Source organism: Glycine soja, chromosome 18 (assembly GCF_004193775.1).
Source record: "Glycine soja cultivar W05 chromosome 18, ASM419377v2, whole genome shotgun sequence".
NCBI lineage: Eukaryota > Viridiplantae > Streptophyta > Magnoliopsida > Fabales > Fabaceae > Glycine > Glycine soja.
Window position 1 is genome coordinate 45,560,238 of NC_041019.1, and position 17,773 is coordinate 45,578,010.

At 32.7% G+C, this 17,773-nt stretch overlaps 1 long non-coding RNA gene across 1 annotated transcript; it reads right to left on the reverse strand.

The window, feature by feature from the left end:
• Positions 1 to 12,428: 12,428 nt before the first annotated feature.
• On the reverse strand, positions 12,429 to 16,019 carry LOC114394930. Its single transcript, XR_003662881.1, has 8 exons — positions 15,767 to 16,019; positions 15,545 to 15,648; positions 15,132 to 15,334; positions 14,990 to 15,019; positions 14,639 to 14,813; positions 14,164 to 14,283; positions 13,906 to 13,968; positions 12,429 to 12,766 (listed from the first exon to the last, which is right to left on the reverse strand). It is a non-coding gene; the product is annotated as an uncharacterized LOC114394930 (long non-coding RNA).
• Positions 16,020 to 17,773: the final 1,754 nt, after the last annotated feature.

Below are 17,773 nucleotides of genomic sequence, written 5' to 3' on the forward strand. Positions count from 1 at the left end.
GTGCATACCTCTAGTGCACAATGGCTTTATGATGCATAGCCAATAATGGTTAAGGTTGCCGATCTCTGATGGGTGTGGTTACAAAAAGGTGTTTTGGGAAAAATAAAATAAAAAGGAAGGTATACTTAAAAAGCATTGGAGGTATTATTCCCAGGTTCGGGGAGTTACTTGGTGCACTCAACATTTTTGCTGGGGCACCCAACACGTAGGGTGAAATGGCAAAAATGCCCTTCACCCTAATAATATAAATAAAGCTACAATGTTGTTCGACCTTCTTCTTCCTCCTGTTACTGTACCTACGGCCACTGCATGCGCATCCTTCTTCTTCTTGTTCCTACGACCTTCTTCTTCATGTTCCTGTTCCTACGGCCACCGCTGGCCCATTCATCTTCTTCTTCCTCTTCCTCTTTCGCTTCTTGTTCGTCTTCCTCTTCCTACGGCGCTTCTTCTTCTTGTCACCGTTTGTGTTCATGGTTGTTCCTTGCGGTTCTTCTTCTTCCTCCGCTTCCCGCGCCGCTGTGATTCTTCTTCATCGTCTCCAACAAAAAAAATGACATTTTTCTGGAAAAAACTCATATGGATCATCAATCTGTATGGTTCATACGGATTGGCAATCCGTATGAATCATACGGATCAACAATCCGTATGAATCATACGGATCAACAATCCGTATGAATCATACGGATTGACAATCTGTATGTGTCATACGAATTTGACCCATACGGATTGTTGACCCATATGGATTTTTTTTGTTGAAATTTTTTTTCCAATTTTTCTTCTTCAAAATTTGTTTTTTTTTGGAAATCTTTTACTTGTCAGTTATTATTTAAATTGTTTCGTAGTGTAATGTTATTTTGTAATGTTAATGAAATTTTATAATCTTTTTTGATTTATATGTTAAGTATTGATTTTATTTATCAAAAATATATTAGTTATTACTAAGATTAGACTAGATTTCTAAAATTAAGATTAGATTGGTGAAACAATTAATTTTCAATGTTGTTATATTATATTTGTCTAAATTTTTTAAAAACTTGAAACAAATATTTAAAAGATATTGAATTTGTTACTTATGAAAATATTGAAATCATAATTAAAAATAATTAAAAAAATTTAGTTACAATAAATATTTAAACAAAAATTCTTAATAATTAAAATTTGTCATAAAAATATTGAAACATAATTTTTAATTGTACAATAAATCCGTTAGTTATAAAAATTATGAAACCAAAATTTAAAATTTAAAATATGATAAGATTTTTAGTTTAAGATAATGATTGATATCAAATTTAAAAATATATTTGATTTAGTAGTTATAAAAGATATTGAAACCAAAATTTAAAATATGATAAGATTGTTAGTTTAAAATAATGATTGGAATCAAATTTAAAAATATATTTAATTTAGTAGTTATAAAAAATATTGAAACCAAAATTTAAAATTTAAAATATGATACGATTCTCAGTTTAAGATAATGATGGAAATCAAATTTAAAAATATATTAAATTTGTTAGTTATAAGAAATATGGAAACCAAAATTTAAAATATGATAAGATTATTAGTTTAATGTAATGATTGAAATTAAATTTAAAAATATATTTGATTTTGTAGTTATAAAAATATTGAAACCAAAATTTAAAATATTATAAGATTGTTAGTTTTAGATAATGATTGAAATCAAATTTAAAAATATATTTGATTTTGTAGTTATAAAAAATATTGAAACCAAAATTTAAAATTTAAAATATGATAAGTTTGTTAGTTTAAGATAATGAGTGAAATCAAATTTAAAAATATATTAAATTTGGTAGTTATAAAAAATATTGAAACCAAAATTTAAGATTTAAAATTTATTTATGAATCCATATGTTTTAATTTTTTTAAAATTATTTTTTTAGAAATTTTATATCCATTTAATTTATTTACTAAATTTGATAATTAAACAAATTTGATATCTAATTGAATGATGTATTTAGATGTTTATTATAATTATTAAAAATTAAATAAATATGATATTTAATTGAATGATGTATTTAGATGTTTTTTTTATAACAATTGATAATTAAATAAATTTGATATTTTTTTACATATGTAAATACTTATTAAACCTATCATTTTTATTTATAATTTATATATGTAAACAAATTAGTTATTATATAAAAAATAATCATCACAAAATTTATTATGTAAATTTATATATAAACTAGAAATTTTAGTGTTATATATAGCGACACTATTTGTTTATAACATAATGTGTTTATTAGTTCAGTTGCTTTGAGTGTTCTATTAATCATGTAGGTGACACAAGTTCGATCCCTTCTTGGACCATTATTGGTGATCCGTATATTGGGCCTACGGATTGCTAATTCGTATTGGACCTCCAATCTGTATGGGTCATACAGATTGTTGATCCGTATGTGCATGCCATTTTTTTTTTGCTTACCTTTTCTTCTCCAATGACAAAAACTGGCAAAAAATTACCATATACTCCTAACAAACGCACGTACACCACTAGAGACCAAATACACTTCCAAACTACCCTTAACGAAAACAAATTACATTAAGTGACAGAAAGTTTACGAAAAAAATGGCGCTACAGAAATGAAAAAAATCCTGCTGCTATTTATAACCGAAAATACCAATCAATAGATTGGGATACACAGTTTCACATAAGACAACAAAGCATAAACATAAGCCAGATGGTTAACAAGGTAATTTTCAAATTCTAAGAAGACCCTTTGTGCATTGTTCAATAAAAGCTTCAACAGATTCTTATTTGGTAAAACTCATGTCAATCTCCTAATTGAAGCATTCATTGGATATCTATTTTTTCAAATGTTCTCCTCTATTCTTTACCTTCACTCAATGTATTTATTCAAATTTAAAAAACTGATGAAAATGAGGGTTCTCTAACTGGAAAATATAGTAGGACGGGTTCTTACCTGTACGACAAACGCGACACACAATGGCGGCAAGACACACAAGAGACGATTCTTCGAAGGCTGATGAGTTACGAAAGAAATCCTGGTAGAAAATGACTAGAGGTGAGTGAGGGTGTATGTGCACGAGTTGAGTGAGGGAGACTAGGTCATCAGGGTAGTGAGGGAGGGAATCAAATGCATAATGGAAATTTTGTAAATAGAGGGCATCCATAAACCACGACGGTTTTACGAAAAATGTCATGGAACGTTGCATTCTATGATGGTTATTTGTATAACCGTTGTAGAACCCAACATTCCAAGACGTTTTTTCATAAAACCCTTGTGGTTTGCATTGTCTCTATTTACAAAATTGTCATCGCCTTAGCTTCTAAGACGGTTTTTTGGAACCGTCATCGTTTTCGCGTTGTTGAATACATTTTTTTAGTAGTGTTAATGTTCTCCAATTCAATGGACATTGACAACCGATGGTTGTATGTCCTAAGAACAATGTTGTTGCCTAGTTTTGTTCCTTGCACAATAAGCCCAACAACTACTTAAAAGAAATGGTTAACAAGTCAGTTGTAATTTGTAACACATTTACTTTATTATTAGTATTTGACATTAATATTTTAGTTGTACAATATGTATGCATGTTTCTCTTAATCAGTGCTTTGAAGAGATTAAATGATAACCATGGAAGTATATCCAAGGCAACTTCTAAATGGATTCCAATGAGAGTAAGTCATTTAAACATTGTTTGATCTTTTCAAAATGACATTTTATACTGTGTACACTAATTTTGGGATAACTTTGAATATCTTATTGAATTTAGTGTAATAAACAAAGAGAAAACACTGAGTGCGATTATTACGTCATGCATTGGATGTCAACCATAGTCCTAGGAGATTTCAAGGATAAGTGGGAAACGGTAATTGTTTACTTCAAAACTAATTTCATTTGTTATAGTTGTTATTATTTACACCGATTAAGTTATGTTTTATTATATCATACAATATTTTACTGATCCAAGACCATTGGAACCAGAGAGAATAAATGCAATTCACATTTAGTGGGCAAGATGTTTTCTAAAACTTAAAAATGAAGCACTAAGTAGTGTTTAAGAAATTTTGCAAATGTTAGATTTATGTAAATCTTAGGTTATATATGATATTTATGTGTTGACATTATTGTATTTATTAGTATTTATTCAATAATAATTTGAAGTCTTTGGAGCAACCTTTTCCTCTATGGGTCCTTGGAGCGGCTTGGTATATAGTTAAGATTTGCCAAACTCTTCCTGTTGAACATCAAAAAGCATCAAGCATCTCGATATACAATTATTCACATATGAAATTGACGAAGTCTAACAAGGATGGGAGGAGTAATGTGCACTCCGACATTGCAGAAACAATTGAATGGAGTAGATTAGGTTTTTCTTGAAAAAAAAAAGGGATCGTACCCAAGCGAGGAAGTGAGGAAAGGAAATGTATCTATAAGGGTATTTTGGAGAAAAATTTTAAAGAAAGGGGAAGAGGGAGTGTAGTAGTAATATGGGGGTGTATTTAACAACTGCCACAAATAATCACTCTCTACTAAGTAATCTTGGGCATACACCATCAATCACTAGCTTAGTGATCCATGTTAGTACTATGAGCCTTTATAGTTTTTATTTTATTTTATTCTTACACTTCTCTAACAGCATCGTAGCGCTGTCTTTGTATCCGTATTTTTGCATGGTTAAATGTAGGGTATTGTTAATTAGTATTTTTAGGATATTGATTAAGGAATTAAAAAAGAAAAGTATTTATTTTGTAAATTAGAGGAGAATGTAAAAAAGATTATGAACAACATAATTTTTAGTCTTTCGATAAAAATATTTTTACTTTAAATTTTTTATTAATGTGTAGACACTTATTAGTATTTGCTCTTAAATATATTGGGCCTTAGTATTTGTGTTAAATGTTGGATTGGAAACAACATTTGATTAATGTCTTTGTGCTTTGTGCATGTCTAGTAGGCCGTGAGGGATAGTGCTAGAGGAGATTGATTCATTTTCGAGTTTGTTACTATGCGTATTGGTTATATTCGGTGATTGATATGCAACAAGTTTGATAAAGCCCTGCATTCCTATTTAGACCTCAGATTTATACTGCTTATCATTACGTAAGATGCATATGATGATTGATGGATGCCGTGACAACTTTTTCTTTTTGGTTGAGACGGGTACATATCCGAGTTGAATAAACTAATGTACCTTTTCTTTTAATTTTCCTTTTTAAAAATTGATGTTAGTATTGATTCTTACCCAAATTGTTATTGGCCCTTATTTTCTCTTGAAATTATTCTTTTATCCCAACTTCAAAATTTCCCACTCTTCCTCTTCCCCTTTTTGGCACCCCTTTTTCCTTCCATTTCTCCTTCCTTCTTTTTTCCCTTTTCTTTCTCTTTCTCATTCTCCTTCCTCCTCCCCAACAAACCTTCTCTTCCCAACCCAAACGAATGAACCCTTCCCTTCTCCTTTTTTATGCGCATACCTCTGATTTAGTATCGCGATTCCATTGTAGAGATCTACTATGGAATCCTGATTCCGTTACTTTTTTTGGTTTTGAATGACAAATGAAATCTCGATTCTGTTGAGAGAAATCTACAATGGAATCACGATTTTGTTGTGTGTTCTAACATGAACCACAATGAAATTGCAATTTCATTGTGGGTTTTACCAAAAACGACAATGAAATCATGGTTTTATTGTGTGTTCTGGCAAAACCCAAACCAGAATCACGATTTCATTGTAGTTCATGTCAAAACACACAACGAAATCATGATTTTATTGTTGTTATTAAAGTTTTTTTATTTTGTTATTATGTTTAATAATTAATTTATATTGTTATTTTTATACTAATAGTTTATTTGTTTTCCCTTTAATTTTAGATGGCCTGGGCCCCTCACATGAAAGGAAGGATCCTAGGGAGAGGCATCGAAGGCTAACTGTGTCAGCACGTGGCCATCAACATCCACCTATAGAGCCAGAGCTAGAGCCAAAGCCACAAACAGTGACACATGCATATGATAGGATCATTGTACCTCCATTTGGAAGAGGCCCAGTTGATGTGTCATTGATCCGATCTTATAGGACCACTTTGTTGGTCATGTATAAGTCCAATAGTTGTGACCAAAGATGAAGCTGGTCAGCCACGGTGGCCAGGTCTTACCACTCCCCACTGAGCCGACAGTGAAGACTTATGTGTTGCAATGAAGGTTATCGGCCTAGTTACGACAAACAAGGGCTTCGTGAATGGCCTTGTGGAAAAGTGACACCAAGAGACCTTGTCCTTCCACCTACCTATCAGAGAGATAACAATCACTCTGGATGATGTGTCATGTCTCCTACACCTACCTGTGACATTCAGGGACATTGATCATGTCCTCTCCACCATCACTAAAGAGGCCATGAGGGTTCTGCTCATGACTCGCCTTGGCATTCCAACAGAGGAAGAGGCTATAGCGGCGACCACTACAAGTGCTAGGGTTAGGTTAACGTGGTTGGCAGACCTATATCATTGGTATGTCCAATCAGGATCGTACATATGAGCTACCATAACTTACCTTTTGCACTTGGTTGGTAGTATGATATTTTTCGCCAAGTCCTCGACTCACGTCTATACCGCTTACCTTCTCTACCTCAACAACCTGGATGACTGCCACCAGTATGCCTAGGGAGTTGTTGCACTGGCGTACCTATATGACCATCTATCCTATGTGAGCTAGTGCACTGGAAAGCAGGTTAGAGGTTACATGATGTTAGTCATGGTAAGTAAATAACTTTTTAATTGTGATTATTTGTATTTTTTCTTTATTACTATAATTAATTTGTTTGACCATGTTTTTTTTATAATCTTGGGCATTTATGCATCTACTCAGTGTTGGCTATTTTGAGCCTGGGACCGTTGCTCAGAACAACCCAATAGCCACCAGATGGAAGCCAACACGAGGCATCAGACCAACTCATTTGATGACGGAGAAGCTAGATGAGCTCTAGATGAATGTTTTCGTTTGATGTCCTTATAAGCGCCACAGGGGTGTCAGGCCTTTCCCTTAGCAAGCCCGTTTCTCTTGCTTCATCAAGTGTGGGAGGGAGGTGTGGCTTTATCTTGCAGAGAAGGTGTTAAGGTAGTTTGGTCATGTTCAGCGCATCTCATGCAATCCACTGCAACATCTCACGTATGAGGCATTTGAAATGATGTGGGCAGAGTGGCAACAACATGTCATTCGGTTAGGTGATGTTGTGCCACCCTGGGGTCCTTAGGCTTACACCCCTAACTATTTGCCTTGGTTTTACTGGGTTTCCCACCTTTATGCCATTCCACCAGAGGAGGGAGAGCCACCATGTCCTCTTGTACATTTACTATCCATCCCAATGTAGCTACCGCTTGGGCAGCCACTGGCAGAGTATGTACCAAGTGGAGACTACATTTGCTAGGTAAAGCAAAATTGATTTTCTCAATTTTCCCCTTAAATTTTCACTTTAAAAATAGTTACTAATTCAAATTGTTTTTGCATGATCGATTCTAGATAGTGCTAGGCGCAATGCAGAGCTTGTTGAACCTCAAAGCTATACTAGAGGGCACAAGTCATCATCAGACCATATAACAAGCTCTCCAATTGCTGCAGGAGGGCTTCGAAGTTGGGTGCAGCTTATAAAGGCAAAGGAAGATGGCTGCCAAGGGCAACAGGAAGGGTGGCAGAGGTAGGTCATTAATTTTTTAATTATTATTATTATTTGTACAGATTTTTATTGTTTTGACATTTTTTTAGTTGATGGTGTGTTTTATTTACTTAATTTTTGTGTTCGTTAACTGTTTAAACAACACACGCCTAGTAGTAACAACAACTCTTCAATTGATTCATAAAACAAACATATGGATAAACACCAACTAAATAAACAATAATAATACAAACTTTTTTTCAAAAAAAAAAAACAAAAAACATATGATTTTGATAATGTAAAAACATGACTACATAAATTTAACAATCATCAGAGCAATGATTTCCTTAGCAGATCTTGGTTTCATTAGTTTGCGTATCAGGGCTAGGATTTCATCTGAAAACCGACCAAAATTTGCATTAAACTCAATTGGAACTTTGTTACTAAATTCCAAAAAGATGAAAAATATTTTTCCCACATCATCTTCATGTTTAAGCTTCATACTCTCGTATTCAACACAACCATCATCAACATAAATTTGTTGATGGTAAAAAAGATCAAGTAAAATTTTGCAACCTCCGATGGCATCAATAATTGTTTTCTTTTAGGCATCAAGTGCCATGTGGTCACTTATTGTGACAATTTGAGGACCACTAGGACATTCAAACAATATCCGTTTAGATGATGGAATCATGTCACCATCACAATACACATGAGTAGATACAATCTTGGTGTTTTATGCAGTATGGTGAATATCAAGCAAAAGTGTTGAGTTACATCAAACCTCTACTGCTATTTATATTAGATGATCTATTTTTCTCGTGACCCATATCATATCAATAGTTTAGATGACACCAAAAACATAAAGGACTTAGATTGCATCTATATTTAATAGGGTTGGTATGCATATTGGGAAAAATGATTGTTCACTAAATATTTCTTGGAAAAAGTGGTGTCCAATCAATATGTTTCGGGAAAAAAAACAGTCTTAGTCTTAGTCAATAAATGTAACATTGCAGTGTTCAATAAAAAAAACACATTTAAGCTTCACTCAAATGTGTTTTTTCTTCTTTTTTTCAAAAGACATCACAACGTAATCAAGATACTGTTGTGGATATTTTTTATCCCAATGGAATCATGATTTCGTTGTGTTAAAAAAATTATTCACAACAGAATCATAATTCCATTTTGTTAGAGGGTACCCCAAAATATAACAACGCAATCACGATTCCATTGTTATGTTTGGGGTGGAAAAAAATACAACGAAATCATGATTCCGTTGTATATGAATACAATGGAATCACGATTTTGTTGTGTATAAGGAGAGGTGGGGGGTGAAAAATGATTGGTAACATAATCACGATTCAGTTGTGTGTTTTGTATAAAGGAATCGTGATTCCATGGGTAGAGTATTTCTAGAATAAAAAAGTCACAGTCCCTAGATAAGGGTCAAGAGCAATTATCATGGGACCAATAGTAACTCCTTAGAGTTTGTTTGGATCCAAGACTAAAAAGTCCTTTTGCCAACTTTTGGGAGTTTCTCTATTGAAAAAAGTTCTATATTTCCAGTAAAGAAGCTCTCAAAAGCATTTATACCTTATATCCAAACAGACCCTTAATGAACGACTTTTTGGGCTAGCAACCAAGTAAGGGTCATGGGCCTGTTTTATTGGGTTAGCTTCTCCTTTTCCTTTTCTAGGAATTATTATTAGCACACCTATATCGCTAAGTGCACCACCCTGCTTTAGTTTATTTTTTACAAAAACACACCTAACGGAAATGCATTTTTGTTGATCACAAAACACATGAAAACCTATTTCCATTTTGTATTATGGTGTGTGTTTCCTATTCAAAACAAACATTTTCATTTTGTATTGGTTCACAACACGAGTTTCCATTTTGTATTTTCACAATATAAAACAAAAACATGTTTCCATTTTATATACATACTTTTTTTTAAACTAATCAAATTGATGGTCATATGAATTATCTTTTCTTAATTGAAATTAATTTAATTACGATACAATATATCCTTTTCAATAGTAGTTGAATTAAGTATGATATAAATTACCTTTTTAATTAAAATTGAATAAATTATGACAAAAGTTACTATTTATAATAGTAATCAAAATGTAAGACTAGAGGTACATTTTGTAAGTTTACCCATAAAATTGATATGAACAAAGCATTTGATAAAGTTGAATAGGTATTTAAGTGTCCTCTTACTTAAGATGGGCTTTGATGCTAAATGGGTAGGTGGATGGGAATGTGTTGAATTAGTAGATTTTAGTATTTTGGTTAATGATGAAGGTGTTGGCCCAATTTTTTCATGAATAGATCTTGGATAAGGTGACCCACTATCACCTTATCTCTTTATCTTATGCTAGAATGCTTTACTACTCTTTTGAAAAAAGCTGGAGAAAATATAAATATTATTGGCATCAAAGTGTGCATAAGATTGTTCATCTCCTCACACACTTACTTTTTGCTCACAATTGTTTTCTTTTTTGTTAGGTTAATGATAAGGAGGTTGAAGTTATGCATGCCATCTTGAGTGCCTTTGAACATTCCTCTGGGTTAGCATGAACTTCTTGAAGTCTGAGATTTATTTTAGAAAAAATACTTCTCAAAGAAACAAAGACAATATTTCATCCATCTTGGGAGTCACTAATTGTCTTGGAACGGGAAACTCTTTTGGCATGGCTTATATGAGTAGGAAGAAGAATGCTATTTTTAATTAATTGAGAGATAGAATTTGGAGGAAGATTCATCACTGGTGTGGAAAATATATATCTAAAGCTAGCAAAGAGGTTCTCATAAAGTTTGCTGCTCAAGCAAATCTTTCACATTGCATGAGCAAATGATACCCCCTAAGTCCGAACTATTCCTACTGTTGGTTTGGAAAATTTAAAGGTATATGATTTGATAAACCAATCAACTAGAACTTGATGTGCAAGCATTATTCATGATATTTTAACATTCTTGTTGCTCAACAAATTATGTCCTTACCTAGTTGTTGTTTTTATCAGCAAAAAGCAAATATTAAACGCACAAGAAGTGCATAAACAATTACATCAAAGTTCAGAAGGGAACCCCGAGAGCAAATAAGGAAGAAATGTACACCAATAGAATCAAGGCTAAAGCCTAGCTCTCGGGAGAAGATCGAAGAACGATCCCGTAAAAACAATTCATATAACACTACATGACCAGACTCCCCCCTTACTAATATCATTACCTAAACCGCAAAGCAAAGCCACCCTGTAGAACATCAAATCTTAACTTATACAGCTAAATCCTGTATAAGAAGAGATTCAACTCTACACTTATACATATGACCAACAAAAACTTCCGCAACTCCTCAATTGAGAGACATATAGCACCCTGGATCCACTTGCCATTGATGGAATGAGAGAGCGAAATCTCCTTGATAAGTCTTTAGCCACACCCACTGGTTGAAAATAATTTTTCCTCATCATAAGGTTGTCCCTTAAAAGCCATCAGATTTCTGAACTGCCATAAGTTCCAAACGATTGAGCACCACCCCACAGGCCACCACCGATTAGCCTTTTCACATAGAAGACCATGAGAATTATGCCAAAAATGCTCAATAGCTGTAATCGGAGATATCGTTGAGATACCCAGCTACCTATACCATATCCACCAAATCCTTTGTGCGATTTTGCATGAAAAGAAAACATGAGATGTATCTTCATCATTCTCATTACAAAACACACAAGAGATGCTTCCTTCCTGTAATTGAACGCTCCTACTATGTAGGTTAACCTTTGTAGGTATCATAAAACAAACGCCAAATCATAAATGATACTTTGTAAAGAATTTTAATGTGCCATAAGGTTTTATAAACCTTGTTCATTTATGTTCCAACCCTCAAGTTGTGCAGTGCAAAATATGTAGACTTCACCGAGAAGTTAAGGGAAGGATCCACCAACTAAAGCCAATGATCATTGCCTTGACTTTCAATTATAACATTGTTAATCAAAGAAAAAAGTTCATCCACCATACCCTTTTCCCACTCAAACCACCCTTTCCTCCACTTGAATTCCTAAACCTACCTACCATCAACCCATCTACCAAATTTATCCACACATTTATCTTTTTGTTCCGACTTGAGCAACAACCTTGGTAACTTATTTTGATGACTTTTTCCCCAAGCCACTTATCCTTCCATAATCTAGTGTGTGACCCATTACCTACTTTCCACTCCATGGCTTCTTCAAACCAACTATTACTCTCTCTCCAACACACAAAATAAGGTCTCTCCACCAAAAGGAGTTGTTAGCTTTTACAATACCCTCACACAAACCTTGTCAACCCAAATATTTTGAATCTAACACCATTTCCCATAAGTCCCCTCTACAATGATACAAATTCCATCGCTATTCAACAAGTAAAGCACAATTAAACAAAGATATCCTTGACCCCCACTACTACAAAAAGATCATTTTACATCGGTTCTAAAGCATTTTTTACGACGGTTTTAAACCGTCTTTGTTGCCAATGTCGTAGAAAGTTAAAATTTTTTACGATGGTTTTTTAGAAACCGTGTTAAAAAAATTATACATTTTAAGACGGTAATAACCGTCTTAAAATGTAAAGATTTTTTAAGACGGTTTACCGAGAACCGTCTTTAAAATTGTTTTAGTAATATTTTTTTGTTAAGCATGCTTCATAATAAAGAGGTAAAAGCTTTAAGAAGGTGTTCAATATTTGTTGTTGTGATTGTACATCAAAAAAAGATGAGAAAAATGAAAACATTTTTTTGTAATGAAAAATGAAAAGATTAACACCAAAAAGAAGAAGGTGTTGGAGACACCGATATTAATAGCTGCAAAGAACGGTGTGACAGAAATGGTAGAGAAAATCATTGACTCGTTTCTAGTAGCTGTTCATGATATGGATGCCAAGAAAAAAAAATATAGTGCTATTGACAGTAGAGAACAGACAAACTTACTTATATAACTTCTTGCTCAACAAGAAAAATCTAAAGAAAAGTAATATATTCGAAAAAGTGGATAACAAGGGAAACAGTGCATTGCACTTGGCAGCCAAACTTGGAGACTATAAACCTTGGCTAATTCTTGGCGAAGCTCTTCAAATGCATTGGGAAATCAAGTGGTACCTGGTAAGTTTACATATATTTGATTAGAATTTTGAAAGTTGTCAAAAATAGATAAACTGCATTAACTTGTTTTCGCTTGAAAACTAAAAGGGGATACACACTCGCGTGATATCAGAAATGGAAGCAATGCAGCTAATGGTGAAATAAAATATTGATGACTAGAGAGGAAGTTGAGATAAATTTTAAAAGTAAAAGCTACATCCATTAAAATATTTAAACATCAAGGGTGTTGTTTAAGCAATTATCTGCAAATATGGATTTTTATTTTATCTATGCATGTATACATCAGCTACAAATATAAAAGAGCATATTCAATACTATAGTGATTTATGGTCTTTATATAGGCTTTCATTTAAACTCATTTAAAAAGTTTATAAAAATCTATATCAAAACAAGCTTCTCTTTGAATTTATTCTAATAAGTCTGTCAATAAAAGATTAAATATATTCCTATTAGACAAAAACTTGAGAAATAAATATTTTATTGAACTATTTACCCAAACAAGTCCTAAACCAACTATTAACACTGTAAAAATAATTACATATTCAATAAAGGTATGGTTATATTAACAACACTGAATTAATGTCTTGAACTTTTCGTTTATTTTAAATATTTTAATTAAATATAAAAAATAAGTCAAAATACTTTATATTATTAGTAAAATAATAAGCCATGTGTGTTTATTATAATATAGTAATAAATAGTTTTATAAAAAACTGACTTTTTTGAAGAGTTATTCAAAATCTCTTTTAATTTTAATCATATTTTAGATTCTTTTAGTTTTAAATTGTTTGAAAAGATTAAAAAAAATCAGAGAAAACTAAAAAAGAATTTTTTTTTTATATAATGTCAACGTGATTTAATTGTGTGGAAATGGCTAGACTAAAGCTAGTGGGCCTGGAGAGTGTAAAATAAATACTATAGATTAATTTGCCATGCTAGAATAACTTAATAAGCTAGTAATATTATAAATTAATTTGCCACGCTAGATTAATACTATAGATTTTAAACAATTCTCTCACTTAAGCTAGTAATATTATAGATTAATATAATAGCATGTTTGAAATAAATAACAAAGATATTGCTAAAAACATCAACAGTGGTATAAAAAATGAAAAATTGAAGAATTGGAAGCATACCTCATATTCACTCGTATTTCTGAAACAAATTCCTTGGATTTTTCGGACCATTAGCTTCCAATACTGAAATAAATCATCAACCCACCAAAAATTCACATACAATAATCAATATAAAATAACATATGGAAAGTTTAATACAGTATAATAATAATAATAATAATAATAATAATAATAATAATAATAATAATAATAATAATAATGATAATAATAATAATAATAATAATAATAATAATAAAAGAATGAATAAGAAATATTAACTTCAGGTGCAGTAGCGTGTGAACCAGATTAATGCTTTCTGAGTCCTTGCCCCTCCCAATACACACCAAAAATCCCAGGTTCTTCTCTTCTATCTTCCTTTTGCCATTTGAACTATCATGTCTAAGTAATAATTTCAATATATGTAAAAACAGTCAAGAGACAAGCCCAAGCACTGCTAGAACAAGCCCAAGCACTGCTAGAACAAGCCCAAGCACACAACACAAGCTAATAAAATAAAATTGCTTACAATGACTAAATAAGGAAACATAATAAAATTATGAAACAAGTCTCAAGATTACTTCCTTAGTATGATGTCTATTTGATTACATAATATTTAGAGATATTCTAAAATATTTTAAGACACATTAAATATATTCTGAGATATTTTGTATAAATTCAAACACTTCCCTTGAAGCTAATGATTAAAATTTTTTTAACATTGTCACAATTTAAAAAGTAAAAACAAGTTACTTACAGTGTGGAAGAGTAAACAATTGGCAGTGGAGAAATGGAGGATCTATTTATTTTATTGATAAGATCCCCGAAATATAAGATCCCCGAAAATGGAAGACCAAGGAATGGGACACAAAGCCTTATTAGTTACCTCCTCCGAAAAATAAGATCCCCGAGCTTTCTTTATATTCGTAGCCCTGCTCCAGAAGAACGTAGTATTCCATGATTTAGACTTACAAAAATAGCTTCATAATTCAGATGGAATTAAGCTCAAATAAAATGCCACATCACATGGTGCTCATAGCATTTTGTAAGAATACTAAATTCATAAAATCAAATGTCTTCTACTTTGGAGTAGAAATCTGATTAGTACCTCAAAAGACATTGATAAGAAGCAGAGGACCTACAAGATTTCAATAAGCGAAATTAAATTCATTAAGAGTCCATGCTGCATGATTCCAGCAATTACATTTACACATAACACACACACACACACAAAGGAAACAGTGCCCAACCTCTTGTTTTCAATCTTGTGTAGAACAAGAAAAGTTGCACCAAGTGCTCCTCAAGACAAAAAAAATAGTGAAGCACTGAAGCAACAGATCCTAATTTTCCGAGAACCCAATCCAGGAAGCGTTTGATTCTTTATTTTAAGGCAAAGTCTTGTTCTTGTGAGCGTCAATTTCAACTACCAACACTTTTTTGCTTCCTCCAAATGCTGTAAATGAACACGAAACATATAGCTTCAATAACATTAATTATTATTAAACTCACTTGGGTGATTATTGAATGAACTTCAGCAACCATGAAGGGGTTTCAACTATCAACTTTCCACTACTATGATAATGACACTAAACTTAGCTTCTCAGGAGAGTGAAGAGAAAGCGACAGTGGAATATACCAAAAAATTGAGAGTTTGATGACTTACCGTAAGAAAGTTGAGACAGAGGAAGAATTTTTTTTACAAAAAAATCTGGGAAATGAAACCTTGTCGTGGATCTAACAAGCTTGGAATCGCATCAGAATTGAATCCTGGATTCACCAAAAAAGAACAAAACGAGAAAGAATGATCAATTAATAAATGAAAACAATAGCGGATAAAAGAGGAAAGCAAGAATTGAGAAGGGGAAAAGGGTGATGGAACCCTAACCCTAGTGGAATTGGGATCAAGTTGAGGAGGAAGAGGAGAGAGAAATCGAAGCCGAAAGAAACAGAAGGATGCGTCGTTTGTATGTGTGGTACCAACCAACTCCGTTTACTGAGAATTGAGGCAACGTCGGAAATGAAGAGAAGAGAAAGAGGTAGAGAGAGGGAAGAGAAAGACTCAGAGAAGAGGCAAAGAGAGGGAAGACAAAGAGGCGGAGAAGAGCAGAGAGAGAGAGGGAAGAAGCATGACCAGTGCGCTGCCCGATGCGAGAGAGAGAAAATCACAATAACAAGAAAAAGCCAATTAACAGCTGTAATGAGAGAGAAAAAGCAAAAAAAAGTGTAAATATAAAAGGAATTATGACGGTTTTTTAAATAACCATTTTTATTATTAATAAATTTATTATAATATTATTTTGGATATTTTTTTAAAACGGTTTTTGTGGACCGTCGTAATTCACGCGTCGTAATAAATGTTTTATTTAGTAGTGCCCTAAACCTCCATGCTTCTTCAGTGAACAAATTTTTTCCCACCCTACCCTAGAAATCTTCTCTCTCCCATCATCATAACCCCATAAAAATTTCCTCTGAATGCAACTTAATTTCCTAGAAATACCTTTTGGTAAAAGGATAAGTACTGAGTTGATTAAGCAATTATTTCTGGCAAAAGAGAGATGCTTATGCTTCCACAAAGCAAGCTTCTATTCAAATTTAGCTTTGATGGGATCCCACATTTCCAACCTCCTCAGATTTGCACCAATAGGAATTCCCAAGTAGATAAATGAGAAAGATAATATTCTACAATTCAAGAATGATGAAAAACGTTCAATATCTTCCCTATCCACCCCAATACCCCTAAATCTACTTTTGTGAAAATTGACTTTCAATCTAGATACAAGTTCAAAGCACCTCAACACACTTTTTACAACAACCACATTGTCCATGTTGAACTCTCCAACAAAAATTGTGTCGTCCATATATTGCAACAAGTTCACCTCCACCTCCTTAGCCTTCACTTTGAACCCTCTATATATGTTTTTTCTTATTGCCCCCCTTATTAGCCCACTTAACCCTTCCGCTATAATAGAATAAAGAAAAGGTGCTAGAGGATCACCTTGTCAAAGCCCTCTTTGCATCATGAATTCTTTAGAAATACTTTCATTAAATAGGATGGATACCGAGCTAGAGACTAGACACTCATGGATCCAATGAATCCATTTGTCATGGAATCCTAGTCTTTTCAACATATATAGAAGAAAGCTCCAACATACTGAATCACATGCCTTTTCAAAGTCCATTTTAAAGATCATACACTTTTTTTTCTTCCTCCTAGCTTCATCCAAAACTTCCTTGCCAGTTTCTTGAGCAACGATGAGGATGAAGTGATTTTTTGAATCATAAAAAGATGACAATTTTTTTTGTTAAATCCACTTACTATCACATTATGGAGACAATGAAACTTATTGTGAAATGGTGATTGGTTGTTGATTTAGTGCCATAAAATCCCACAAAAATGAAGTTGTTAATTTGGAGAATAGCTAGAGGTTGTCTTCCCACTGGGCATTGAATTCAAACAAAGGGAGTTCAATGTCCAATTACTTGTTCTTTTTGTGAATTTCACCCATAAATTGATTGACATGCATTTGTTGGTTGTGATCATGAAAGGACAATTTGAAATGACTTAAGACTTTGGCTTCTTTTACAACATTCGGTTGACAGTGTAGAAGAAATCAAGGAATAGATTGTTATGTTTTTATTTTGTACTTATTCTCTGCAATTTAAAGTAATTGAAATATTTTAAATCATCTTCGCCTATAACTTAGGGGTGTTAGTTTCATAAAATCTTGTAGGATTCTTGTTATTGTGGAAATGAGAATATATATATTATCATGTTTGTTTGAAACTAATCGAAAAATATTTCGTTGTATCTTGTAGTTGGAAAATATTCCCACCCTCGTTTCATGCGAATTAATTCAATACATAATCAGCATACACATGTGAACTTCACTTT